Source organism: Sabethes cyaneus, chromosome 2 (assembly GCF_943734655.1).
Source record: "Sabethes cyaneus chromosome 2, idSabCyanKW18_F2, whole genome shotgun sequence".
In the NCBI taxonomy this organism is placed as follows: domain Eukaryota; kingdom Metazoa; phylum Arthropoda; class Insecta; order Diptera; family Culicidae; genus Sabethes; species Sabethes cyaneus.
Window position 1 is genome coordinate 14,878,715 of NC_071354.1, and position 13,005 is coordinate 14,891,719.

A 13,005-nucleotide genomic window follows, 5' to 3' on the forward strand; every position below is an offset into this window, starting at 1 on the left:
CTGGACCGATTTTAATGTTCTTAGTGTCAAATGAAAGGTCTAGGTGTCCCATTGGTCGCTATTGAATTTCATACTGATCGGACTTTTAGTTCAAAAGTTATGTATAAAAATACGAAAAATATGGGACTTCATTATCTCATAGGTCTCTTAACCGATTTGAACAATATTGATTGCATATGAAAGAGGAGCCTTGCAAACCCTTAACTTCCAAATTTCATGACGATTGGACTTGTAGTTTGAAAGTTACATAAAGAAATGTGAAAAAATAGTATTTAAAACATATTTATGTAACATATAAGCATTAATTTAATGAAAAACATCACACATTTTATGATTATTTGAAAATTACTGCTGAGATCTATCAAACGAAACCGAGTTATTTAAAATCGGACGGTTCATTCAAAAGTTATTCAAACTTTAACACTTAAGCACCGTAAATTAAACCGTTAAAACGTGTGAAATCAAAACATATCAATCAAATGTTGATTGTATTCAATGTATGAGATGTGTGTGATGTATGTGTGTATGTATGTATGTATGTATGTATGAATGTATGCATGTATGTATGTATGTATGTATGTATGTATGTATGTATGTATGTATGTATGTATGTATGTATGTATGTATGTATGTATGTATGTATGTATGTATGTATGTATGTATGTATGTATGTATGTATGTATGTATGTATGTATGTATGTATGTATGTATGTATGTATGTATGTATGTGTGTATGTATGTATGTATGTATGTATGTGATGACAATTTGCAATTTTAAAATTTGCAATGAAATTCAAGAAAAGTGAGAAACATGTCAATTGTCTGAAGTTTTTGAAGCCTCTTAGTGGAATACGAACTCTGACATTAAAGAAAAGAAAAAACTTTTACCGACTAAATTCCACTATTTAATATTTATTCGCGACAGATACGTATACGCTTTGAAATAAGACACTGATGAAGCCTGCACGTCGTAGGTGAACTACGTATCTGTTCCAAATAAATATTAAATAGTGGGATTCAATCGAAAAGTTTTTTCTTTTCTTTGATTTCAGATTTCAATTGTCATTTTCTTCGCTTGCTGTTACTCACAATTGTACAAGAAAAGCAAAAAGCGAAGAAAAGCAGTTTATTTAAGCATGTAGGTATAGTGGTGTATAGAATCAAAAATACTAGTGAGTTGATTTTTCCAAATAAATTTGTACAAATTCCAAACAAATTCTGCGCATCAATAGATGCTCTTTTCAATCAATAGATACTAAGGCTTAGAAATGTTATATGAAAAATAGGAAGTAAACGTTGCACGGTAGAAATTTTGTAAGATTTGTTTTCGTTAGTGATATTTTAAAGGACAGATGTCTTATGTCATGTATCATGTTTTAATAAATAAAAGCACTGGGAATCATATCGATCGTATTTCCCATTCTCAAGCATGTTTATGGCGCAGCTTTGGCACTATTTTTCGACCTCATCTTGTTTTCCTAACCCTCTAACATTGTAAAAACGATGCGATCAAGCTAATGACTATCTTTTCATGAAAGTACATTCAAAAGAAGCTTAAGTTTTGATTTTCATGCAAAAATAATTATCTGAAGGAGTGCTAGCTAAGAAATAGTTCCATTTCTCGTTTTCATATCTAATGCTCTATTTAGTAATTTTTTTGTAATTCAGATATATTGCAAAATTGAAGCCAAGCAAACCAATAGTAAAATTTTGAGATCAATCATTTTGTTGTAGATATCCTTTTTCTTCAAAAGCGAAATATAATAATAATTTTTCTGAACTCTTGATTTTCAAAGATGCTAACTTTTGAATGCCTGGTATTAATATTAAAATATCAAAAAATCTGCTATGAACAAATACTTCATATTGTCAATTCAAAACAAGTTTCGTATGTGGCTCTGAAGCCCGAAAGTAGACGTCTGTAGACTCGTTAGAGGGTTAATTTCTAATTTTCTATACATATTCATTCAAGTCTGTAAAAATTATCTTTTGTGTTTACATTATTTTTCTATAAATATTATAAAACTAAATAAGGTGTTCATCAAGTAACATAAATGACGCTTACATGTATTTACGCACCCAAGGAAAGAAAATATAATTATTTTTCACAATACGTTGTGAATTTTACTGGCAAATAAGGATTTTGAGGAATACGGAACGGATATTTAAAAATATAGTCTAATATAACATCTATACATCTACAATTAAGTTCCTGAGAAATTAAATAATGATTATTGTGGCAGTAGAAAGGCTAGGTCACGCCGCTAGGTGGATTAATTCGGGTTTTTGTTATTTGATAGCCTGTCAACTATAGACTAGACGGTGTAAAGAAAAGTGGCACGCCAAGTGTGAAGCCAAATCAAATCATAATTTTAACTTATGAAGTAAATAAACAAATATGTTTACATTTTTGCACAGAATAAGTGGTGTGGTGCTTTTTTGTTTTGATTGCTTCAATTAATTTCTCTTAGTTTATTAAAATTGGAGAAAAAATAAAAATGTGTGAAATTTAATCAATTCTATCTAGATCTAATCGGGTAGCCACTAGCGTGCCCAGACATAGACGAAAGGTGGGGTATGCGACTTTTCAGAAGAATACCTACTCATTACAAAATTTCCAACCGACTAGATTGAAAATTCCGGACTTTCGGATGGATTTAAAATCAAAGTTGGAATTGGACTCGAAATCGGACTTGACATAGGGCATTCCATTAGACTTGAATGTGGACTAACTTGGGTTTAAGGCGTTGCTTCAAATTGAACTGAAAATTGGACTTAAAATTTGATTTGAAATCAGACTTACATTTGGAATGAATTGGACTGGCAGTTTTACTTGGCATTAGACATAAAATCAGACTTAAAACAGAATTCCAAGTTTCTTTAGACTTGGAGTTGAATTCGAAATTGAAGTTGAAATGTTACTTTAAATTGGATTTGAAACTAAGATCAAAGTTAAACTTAAATTTGGAATCGAACTTGCATTTGAAAATGAACGTAAATTGGATTCAAATTGGACTTGAGGTTAGGTTAGACTAATAATTGAAATCCACTTTAAATTGAACCTAAAATTGGAATTATTACAGACTTGAATTTGGGCCTAAAATCGGACAAGCAAACTTGAAATTGCACTTGACAATGCATATTAAATTATATTCCAATTTGACTAATTTGAACTTAAAATTTGATTTCAAACTGAACATGACCACGAAATTGGACACAAAAATTTTACTGGGAATTGAAATTGATATTTTCCGTCCAATTCTCTTTCACGTTTTACCTCTTTTCTGTTTTACCTCTTTTCTCTTTTCTTCTCTTTTCTTCTCTTTTCTAGTCACGTTTTTCCACTTTTTGTTCAGTTTTGCTTTTTTTTGTTTCTTACTTCCTGTTTCATTGTTCCATTTTTCTTCGTTTCCAGTTCCTTTTATTCCCATTTTCAGCACCATTTTTTCAGATGTTTTTCACTTGTGTTTTGTTTTTTCCTTCTCCGTTTTTGCTCTTCTATTTTTCCCTTTGTAGATTTCGCCGTTTTCTAATCCCTTTTATTTCCTTTCTTTCGGATATTCCGTTTCCCTCTTTTTGATACTCCGTTTTTCTATATTTTCTGTCTTTTTATTCTGATGTTGACTTGCTTTTATTTCTTCAATCTCCGATTTTCCTGTTTTTCATCTTTTTTTCTACCGTTTTACCTCCTTCTTTAGTCCGTTTTTCATGGTTTTCTTTCCTTCTTTTTCTATCCTATTCCGTATTTCCTCTTTTGTGTCTCACCTTCCTTTTTTCTGTCCGCTCTTTGTTATCTCTTTGTTCATTTTCTCTTCTGTTCTCCTCATCTATTGTTTCGTTCTTTGTCATTTTTTGCCCATTTCGGACTTTTTTCTTCTATTTCTCGGTCCTAGTGTTCATCTGCTTCCGCTTTTTAACTCCTCTTCTATCTCGTTCTTCGTTCGTTTTTTCGTTCATCTATTCCGTTCTTTCTCTTATTATGTGCTACGAGGAAACTTCTCTTTTGTTTACCTTTTCCGTTCATCCCTTTTGCCTTCTGTTTCTATTTTTTTCTCCTCATTTTATTTTCTCTCTGTCCGGTTTTTATCTCTTTTTGTTCGCGTTTATCCGTTCTCCTTCTCCCGTATTTTCTGTTTCTTTTCCTGCTCTCGTTTTACTTTTTCCACCTTTTTTTGTCCCATTTTTCCTAGTTTTTTCTGTCTAGTTTTCCCTTCTATTTTGTCCTCCCATCCGTTTTATTCATTTTTTTTCGTTTTTACTGCTTTTTCTGGAGAGCAGCATTTTCCACTTCTTTTGTCCCGTTTTTTCATTTTTTTCGATCTATTTTCTGGGTTAATTGTCACTTTTCTTCATTTCCCTTTTTTCTTTTTTGTCTTGTATTTCCTGTTCCGTTGTTTCGTTTTTCTTCGTTAACTGTCCTTTTTTTCATACTTTTAGTCCTGTTCTACCATGCAACAGGTCGTTTTGTACTCCCTATCCCGTTTTTAGTCTTTTTTCAACTCTTTATTTTCTTTGCTTCTCGATTTCGTCTTCGCCTGTATCGTTTTACCCTCTTTTTGAAGCTCCGTTTCTCCCAAGGAACAATTTGAGTTTTATTGCACTCTTATGGTGGTATTTGTGACCAATTGTGGTCTCGCAAACCATCTTAAGAGTGTAATAAAACCCTCATTGTTACTTGGGCTGTCACGTTTATTCTGCTTTTGGCGGTTGTTTCTCGTTTTGCTGTCCGGTTTTCCTTTTGATTTGCCCGTTTTTCCGTATTTTCCTTTCCCATATTACCAAACTTCAACTAGAGTACTTTTTTATCATATCTCTTTTTAGTACTTTTTCTCGTTTTCATCGTTCTCTTTATCGGTTTTCTGTTTTCTCTCTCGCTAGCAGGCTTCATTTTCGGTTTTTTGCTCAATAGATGCTCAATTGACCTTAGCGCCTTAACGAAAAAGAATTCGAAAAAGTAGTGTAAGGGGAAATTATAGAGTTAATTATTATCTAAAATATTGTTGAAGAAAGTATAGTGTTATCTTTTGTATTTACGGCGATATGGGACTGCTACCCTGTTGGTGGCCAAATGAGCGCTCTTTTAGCTACCAACGAGGTAGCAGCCCTGTAGCGCCGTAAATACAAAAGATGAAACTGTACTTTCTTCAACATTATTGTAGATAATAATTAACTCTATAATTTCCCCTTACACTACTTTTTCATATTCTGTTTCATTGAAGCGTTGTAGTCAAATGAGCATCTACTGAGCAAAAAACCGAAAATGAAGCCTGCTTGCTAGTCTTCATTTTCCTTTTGATTTATCTTGTTTTCTATTCCGTTTCCTATCTTTTTCTTTCCCGTTTTTCTTCCTTTTCAGTCACATCCCGTCTTCGCTCTATCTTGTTATCCCTCCTTTGCTCTCTAGTTTCTTCTTTTTGCTGTTTCTTCTTTTTGCTGTTTCTTCGTTGTTTTCTTTTCCTGTTTCGTTTTTCGTACTTTCAGTTCTAATCTTCCTTTGCTTTTTCTCTTTTCTGTTCCATTTTTTGACTTTTTTCTGCCGTTTTTCCTCATTTTCAGGCCCGTTTTCCACTTTTCCTGTCTCGTTTTTTGTTTTGTGTCTCGTTTTTGTACTTTTTTCGTTTTCGTCTATTCCGTTCTTCCTCATAAAATATGCTGCTTTTCCTCCTTTTTTATCACATTCGATTTTTTCCCGTTTTATCACGTTTGTCTTCCGTTTTCATTTTATCTCTTCATTCTCCAACTTTTTTGTTTTCGTTTCTTAATTTTCCTGCACCCTTATTTTCTCCTATTCTTTTTTGCTCTGCTGGGCAATTTTTGTACAATTTGTCGACATGTTCTCACTTGCTTTCCTCATTTTCTATATCGTTTTCCCTTCTTTTCTCTTCCGTAATCCTTCTTTTTATGTCCAGTCTCCTCTTTCTTGTTTCGTTTTCCCTTTTTTCTACTATTTTATTTTTTACATTTTTTGGTCGTTGTTTGCATCCTATTTTCCCTCGCACTCTGTCACGATTTTTCTTTCTTTTTCCTTTTTATTATGCCAGGAGACGAACCTGGTTAAGGGGACATAATCGACTAAAAATTTTGAAAAAATCATTATTTTTTTATTTCAGATTTTAATTCTTCAGTCTTTTCCGCTTATTTTGATACTAAATTTGTTATGGTCCGACCACGGGAAGTGACCGAAAAAGGACTTCGGTGGAATAAAACGCCGCTCCTGAAAAACCATGATTTTTAAACTTTATGTACCTTTTTCTCAGAAACTTTTTTTGGTTTCGTTGGTAGTAGCTTGGCAAAGGCTTTTATAACTTTTCAGTTTCGTAAACAAAACACAGCTTAAGAAAAACGAAAAAGAAGAAAAATAGATGCCTGAAAAAATAAAATTTTGGCCACTTTCCGTGGTCGGATCATTACAAATTTAGTAACAAAATAAGCGGAAAAGATTGCAGAATCAAAATCTGATATAAAAAAATAATGATTTTTTCAAAAATTTTCTGTCGTTCATGTCCCCTTAATGAATTTCTGAATAAGGTAAATAGGTATTCACGAAAACTGGGGTGTTCGTAATTCGTCACGTAATTGACAGAATATAGTTTTCCAACTCGAAAATGGGCTTCAAATTAGAAATGAATTTGGTTTTAAGTTGTGCTTAAAACTGGTTCTGAAATCGGACGTGAAATCGAACTTGAAAGAATTTAAAATTGGACATGAAACTATACTTGACGTAGGACTTAAAATCAAAATTGAAATTGGACTTAACAATAGACATGAATCGAGACTTGACATTGAACTTAAGGTAGGACTTGAAATTACACATTTGAAATCGGACTTTATATTAGGCTTTAATTAGGTTTGAAACTAAACATGAAATTTAATTTATAACTGGATTGGAAATTGTTTAAAAACTGGAACTATTTTTAAGTAATTAATTTTTCTATTCGAAAAAATAGTGGTAGTTAAATTAAAAAATGCAGACTTCTGGGTTCCAGAAATTATTTTGGTTTAAATTAAATTTTAAAGAGAAGGAGGGGCACGTGCCCCAGTGTTCCCAAGCCTGGTCATGCCAGTGTGAGTAGTTATTTAATTCATGAAAATTATTTGAAATTATTGATAATTATTTGAAATGAAGCAGTGTTTTTTTTTTGTTTTTCTTCTGCATTACTTACACGATTACATGTAATCAAACACCGTCTGAACATAAAACAATTTTCAATCAAGTAATGCATTTCACTCCAATTACATTAATTGGCATGAAATCTTAAATGGATTGAATCCACAAAAAGATGTTTACAGTTAACATTGCAAAACTGAAAACAAGCAAAGTTAGGTTTCAAACCAGTTATACCTGGTCGAATTTCGCAGAACGGCGTTATTGCGTTTTGTTTTGATTCGCCGAAGGACATTTTCTTTGGACGCAGAAAAAATTATCATTCACGATGCAGCCAGCTGGAGAATACACAGAATACAAATCTAGAAGCTTACAATTTTGGTCACGACCAACCCACGCTTGTGATATAAATCTTCAGAATTAACTATTATTTTTCCGTTCCATTGGGCATATGTCCTATCAAAGTTGTCTGGCTAGAACGAGATGGGTAAAGTTTCTGATTTGTCGTTTGGATGGCACGTACCTGCGACTGCGACAATAAGCAAAAGTCTCAGAGGCAGCGGACATTAAATCAGTGCAGCAGGGCAGACACCCAAATACATTTGTTAAAATGTTTTTACAAACCTAATTTCCTAGGCGTTTGTCTGATAGACTGATGAATTCGAAATGAGTATTTCTGGTTTATTTGGAACTATTATAACAAGCAACGAATAGAAACATTTACCCAGCACGAATACAGTTTCAAGTTCTGAGCTATCGACTATAAGAAAAATAGATTTATGATTACACTACGAGAAGTTGTTTTGATTGCATAATTTTTTCAGCTTTTACAGGGATTGGAAATCTGGATAAACGATAATGTCACGTTCTTATGATATATGTATAACATCATTAAATGTAGGTGCTACCAGTTTTATCTAAATTGTAGAAATGAAATTTTTTTGACACAACAAGCACATTATGTTGCTCTGCTGTAAAATAGTGACACATCTAGCACATCTAGTAGCAGAATCAGGTACAAGTTAGCCTTTTAATGATTGAAATACAAATAGTCACGCGTCCACGTGGATGGTACGAATGCCTCGAAATGCCAAATTTGTTGCCGGATATCCAATTGGAATCACGCAATTATTGTGAAGGCCAGTTACCATATGTATCCGAATGTAACTGAAATCATACAAAGTATTCCATCTGCATTTCAGGTAAAACATTTTCATTGAAATAGTTGCACCTATTTGAAGCTCGGTACGGTGCGGTGCCCTCAAGCACTGTCCTTTTATAGGACGATGCTTTCACCGTAACGCAGTACAGTAATGGAGAAACACTTCATCGGCGCTCTCGGTACGACCGTTTCTCTAAAGGAAATCCGCTTATTTATTTCTAGAGCAGACCAATTATAAGCAAGTTTTTCCCCAACGTCAACAACACCCAACGTGGTGCTGCTGATGTAACCACTCTGCAATTACTGTAGTTCTATGTAAATCACTAACGTCCTCAGCTCGCTGGTTTACACCGTGTAAACGCTGCGCTAACACCTGCGTACCAGTAAGTGCATTAGAATCAATTTCTTTGCCGACCTTCCTCGAAGGACAGTACTGCATCGCTCTGCATGGTGCACAGCACTCCTAGTGCTGAAGCTCTATTTTCATACGGCATCCGTTCCGTGAAATGCAACTGCTGCTGACCATTAAAAACACTAAAAAGGATACCAGCTCAGCATCTTTTAGTGAATTTCAATTGGTTCATTGCAATTCTGCAATTCGAACAGAAAAAGTACTCTCGTAATTTAAAAGTGATCAAATTTCCTTCAAAACATGTGTGTTGGTTCCTTTTCTGGAAATTTTAAAACTAAATCGGAGTTGCTTATTGACTCTAGAGATAATGTCGTTGTAGTGATACGGAAAGTTAGTGTGCTATCATCCGGGACGGCACCGAGATCACGAATATGATAGTGGCGTCGTAACAAATGGCTCATCATGTTGTAGCTAGAAGCTATAGGCTTATTTTTATGATGAAAAGAGATGGAGAAGCACTTCGAGATGCTGACAGTGATTATGTTACTCGAGCATCAATCTTCAAATTTGTCCACAAAGCATTGCAGTTCAATGCAGTCGGAGTCCATTTTAATTACCTTGAAGTTTTTTTTACAAAAACCAAAGGCTTGGACTTAAACGTCTTTCTAAAACTTGACCCTTCTTTTGTGGCAGACTTCCCAGCCGGCTGTTAGAGTACAGGACAATTACGGAGCTAGTGCAACAATCCTTACTGACTCTATCTAGCAGCACCACCTAGCCGAGATTCGAATATACGACGACTGGCTTGTATCGTACCTCGAAGCTAACTGGGCGGTCAATTTTTACATCATCAGCATAAAAGAACCGACAGTCATAAAAAAACCAGACTTAAAAAGAACGACATCCAGGTGTTAGGAGAGCTGACAGTTCATTTAGAAAAAGAGAAATAAGCAGTGGTCCAAGGTCGCTCCCCTGTGGTACGCCAGAGATGTTGTAGAATGAGCTAGAAAACTCGGACCCGTTCTTCACACTAGTCTACTACAGTGCACTGTGGTCCAGAAAGCCAAATTAGGTGGAATAAGTTGTTTACTCAGTAGCCGTTGATTTTAGACTATTTACGTGTTAGCAACAAAATCTTGATTTAGGGTGCCGCTTTTCTTGGAATGAGCAATTTTAGGATGACCCTTAAATTAACCAAAATCCAAAAATTATCTTCAAAACGAAACAAGGTAGAACAATATTCGCTTGAGTAATTTTATAGCTTGAAGTATTTCGAGTAATATTGCGGAAGACAAAATCCTTCTATCTTGAACCGTTTCCCTTTTTGGGCGATTTTCCTGAGTCAAGTTAGGGTGACCCTGCTATTTTGCGATTTTTCTCCATAACTTTTTTATTTTGCATTTCCCGCAAAACACTTCTTCAGATGACTTTTGAGGCTCAATAAGACGCAACTTTTGGTGGGAAAGGAAACTGGCTATCTGTTTTAATTCTACACTTATATTAAATTTTGTGGTAAAAACAGGCCGTTTTCGAATGTTAGTATCTTAGAAAGATGCAAGCAGAATTAAAATCGGTTGATTGAGTTTGAAAGATCGTGATTTTTTGTGCATAATATCAAAAAATTGGAGAGTGGATTTTTGTCCATCTCAAATAAATCAACTTTGAATATGAGGGTTTTAACAGATTTAAGTATATAAAAATAAACGAGTTGCGCCATAACTCCGGAACGCCTTGGCTGTTCTTCAGCAAACTTGGCGTGCATGTTTCTTGACATAAGTGAATCAGCACAGGGGTTTGACAAAAAGGGGGTGTTCGCTGAAAAGGGGGGGGGGGGTTGGTCCAAGTATGTAAAAGTGTCTGCGATTACCTTGCATTAAGGAGCGAACCAGCCACAGGTTGAAAACCTCTCAAATATAGAATAATAATAATAATATCTTGCATTTGGACTGTTAGAAGTTGTACAAGTGGCTGGGAGATAAGATGAAGAGCGTGTGAAAAGATGGGAGGGTCACAACTACGGGAGTAGAACAATATAAGGAAGGCTTTGTTTCTCTTTCATTATCTTCGGAGAGACGTAAAAATTGCTGTAGACAGAAGGGTCGCTGACCGAGGAGAGCTAATCAGGGGGAGGGGTAGATATGTCTAAATGAGGAAAAAAGCCTGTTTTTGTATTATGAGAATTTGCAAACTGAAGCCCGCATTCGTGTGGTCCAATTTTCTCTCACGATTTTCTTCTACCGAACACACATGCATGAGCATTTCTTTCGGATTTCTTTTCTGATAATCTCATGTTCTCAGTTGGCCTCGAGGTATGATGCTGGCCTATTAAGCCAGTCGTCATATGTTCGAATCCCGACTGGGAGAGGCTGTTAGAGTCAATAGGATCGTACCAACTGGCCGTGCAATTGTCTTACACTCTAACAGTTGGCTGCGTATAAAAAAACAGAAGGTCAAGTTTCGATAACGGAATGTAGCACCTTGGTTTTGCTATGCTTGGCTATTTAGTTATCAGCCGCGGTCGTTGCTTACACTCGTCAGTGCAACCCAGCAGTTGATACCTATCATCGCTCGCAATGGCCCGCACACTTACCCGCGTGTGTAAGCGAGGGTGTAAAATGAAGAAGAAAAGAAGTAAAGTAAAATCCGTATCCATAGATCCTAGTATGCCGGTCGTGCTCACGATTTATGGGCAGCTCGTGAGCTTTGGATTCGCGGCCGGGATGTGTAGAAAGTTGCTATGAGGCTGTACACTCGCGAGTGTGTAGGTAGCAGAATGTATACACACAGTACCAGCAGTTGTTTGGCGCAGGCTTGCGTCAGTGGACTAAGCTTTGGATATGGATGCTTTCACACTCGCTCGCCTGAGACTTTCAACCTTATCGAAAATGGATGTACGAGTGGCTGAAAGACAAAAAAATGGTACGGAAATCCCCGTCGCGGGTAGAAAACTATTTAAACTTCTCATTCAGTAGTTCCACTCCATGATACTATGAAACACATATGATTTCATTACTTTGTCTACCATTCCCTCTGTTTTTTGGAAAGTCTACCGTTTATAAAGTTCAAGTCAACAAACATGAGGTTAAGTTTATACATTCGCTTTTAGATTTGGACCACTCACCCAACTTATAACGGTCTAAATACAAGATAGTTACAGCCACTTTTACTTATTCGTACCTTCCCCTGCCCTTTTTAGCGACCACCCCGCTTTTGTCAACCCCCTGTGTTGATTTACTTATATCATGTACGCCATGTACGCCAAGTTTGATCAAGAGCAGTCAAGGCGTTCCGGAGTTATGGCGCAACGCGCAACTCGTTTACTTTTATATACTTTACTCTGTAAAAACCCCACATATTCAAAGTTGATTTATTTGAGATAGACAAAAATTCACTCTACAATTTTTTGATATTATGCACAAAAAATCACGATCTTTCAAACGCAATCAACCGATTTTAATTCTGCTTGCATCTTTCTAAGATACTAACATTTGAAAACGGCCTGTTGTTATTACCAAATCTAATATAAGTGTAGAAGTAAAGTAGATAGCCAATTTATTTTTTCACCAAAAGTTGCGTCTTATTGAGCCTCAAAAGTCATCTGAAGAAGTGTTTTGCGAGAAATGCAAAACAAAAAAGTTATGGAGAAAAATCGCAAAATAGCAGGGTCACCCTAACTTGACTCAGGAAAATCGCCCTAATATGGAAACGGTTCAAGATAGAGGGATTTTGTCTTCTGCAATATTACTCCAAATACTTTAAGCTATACAATTTCTGAAGCGTATATCGCTCTATCTTGTTTCTTTTTGAAGATAATTTCTGGATTTTGGTTAATTTAAGGGTCATTCTAAAATTGCTCATCCCAAAAAAGCGGCATCATAAATCAAGATTTTGTTGCTAACACGTAAATAGTCTAAAATCAACGGCTACTGAGTAAACGATTTTTTACACCTAATTTGGCTTTTTGGACCATTTTTTTTCCTTGTTGGGGACCTTGGACAACTGCGACCAGTTCTTTGATCTATCTGGACCATAGTGCAGTGTGTTAAATACGAGTGTAACCGCTTGCAGAACTGTGCAGAACTCCCAGCTTCTCCAATCTAGCAAGAAGGATGCCGTGGTCCACTCGATCAAAGGCTGCTTTCAAGTCCCTGTACACTACATCAATTAACTGAACCTCTCAACCGAACTTTAAACAAAGCTGACGTTCAATTTCATAACACGGAATTTGAAGTCGGGAACTAATGCTAATGGTAGATGGGTTTTAAAACGAAATGGATGCATGAAGACTTTTAATTCAAGATGGCATTTCACTATGTTCACTATTGGTTCTACAAGACAAATTATTTTACGTTTTTTTCATGATTTTTTTTCTTACCCAAAACTACA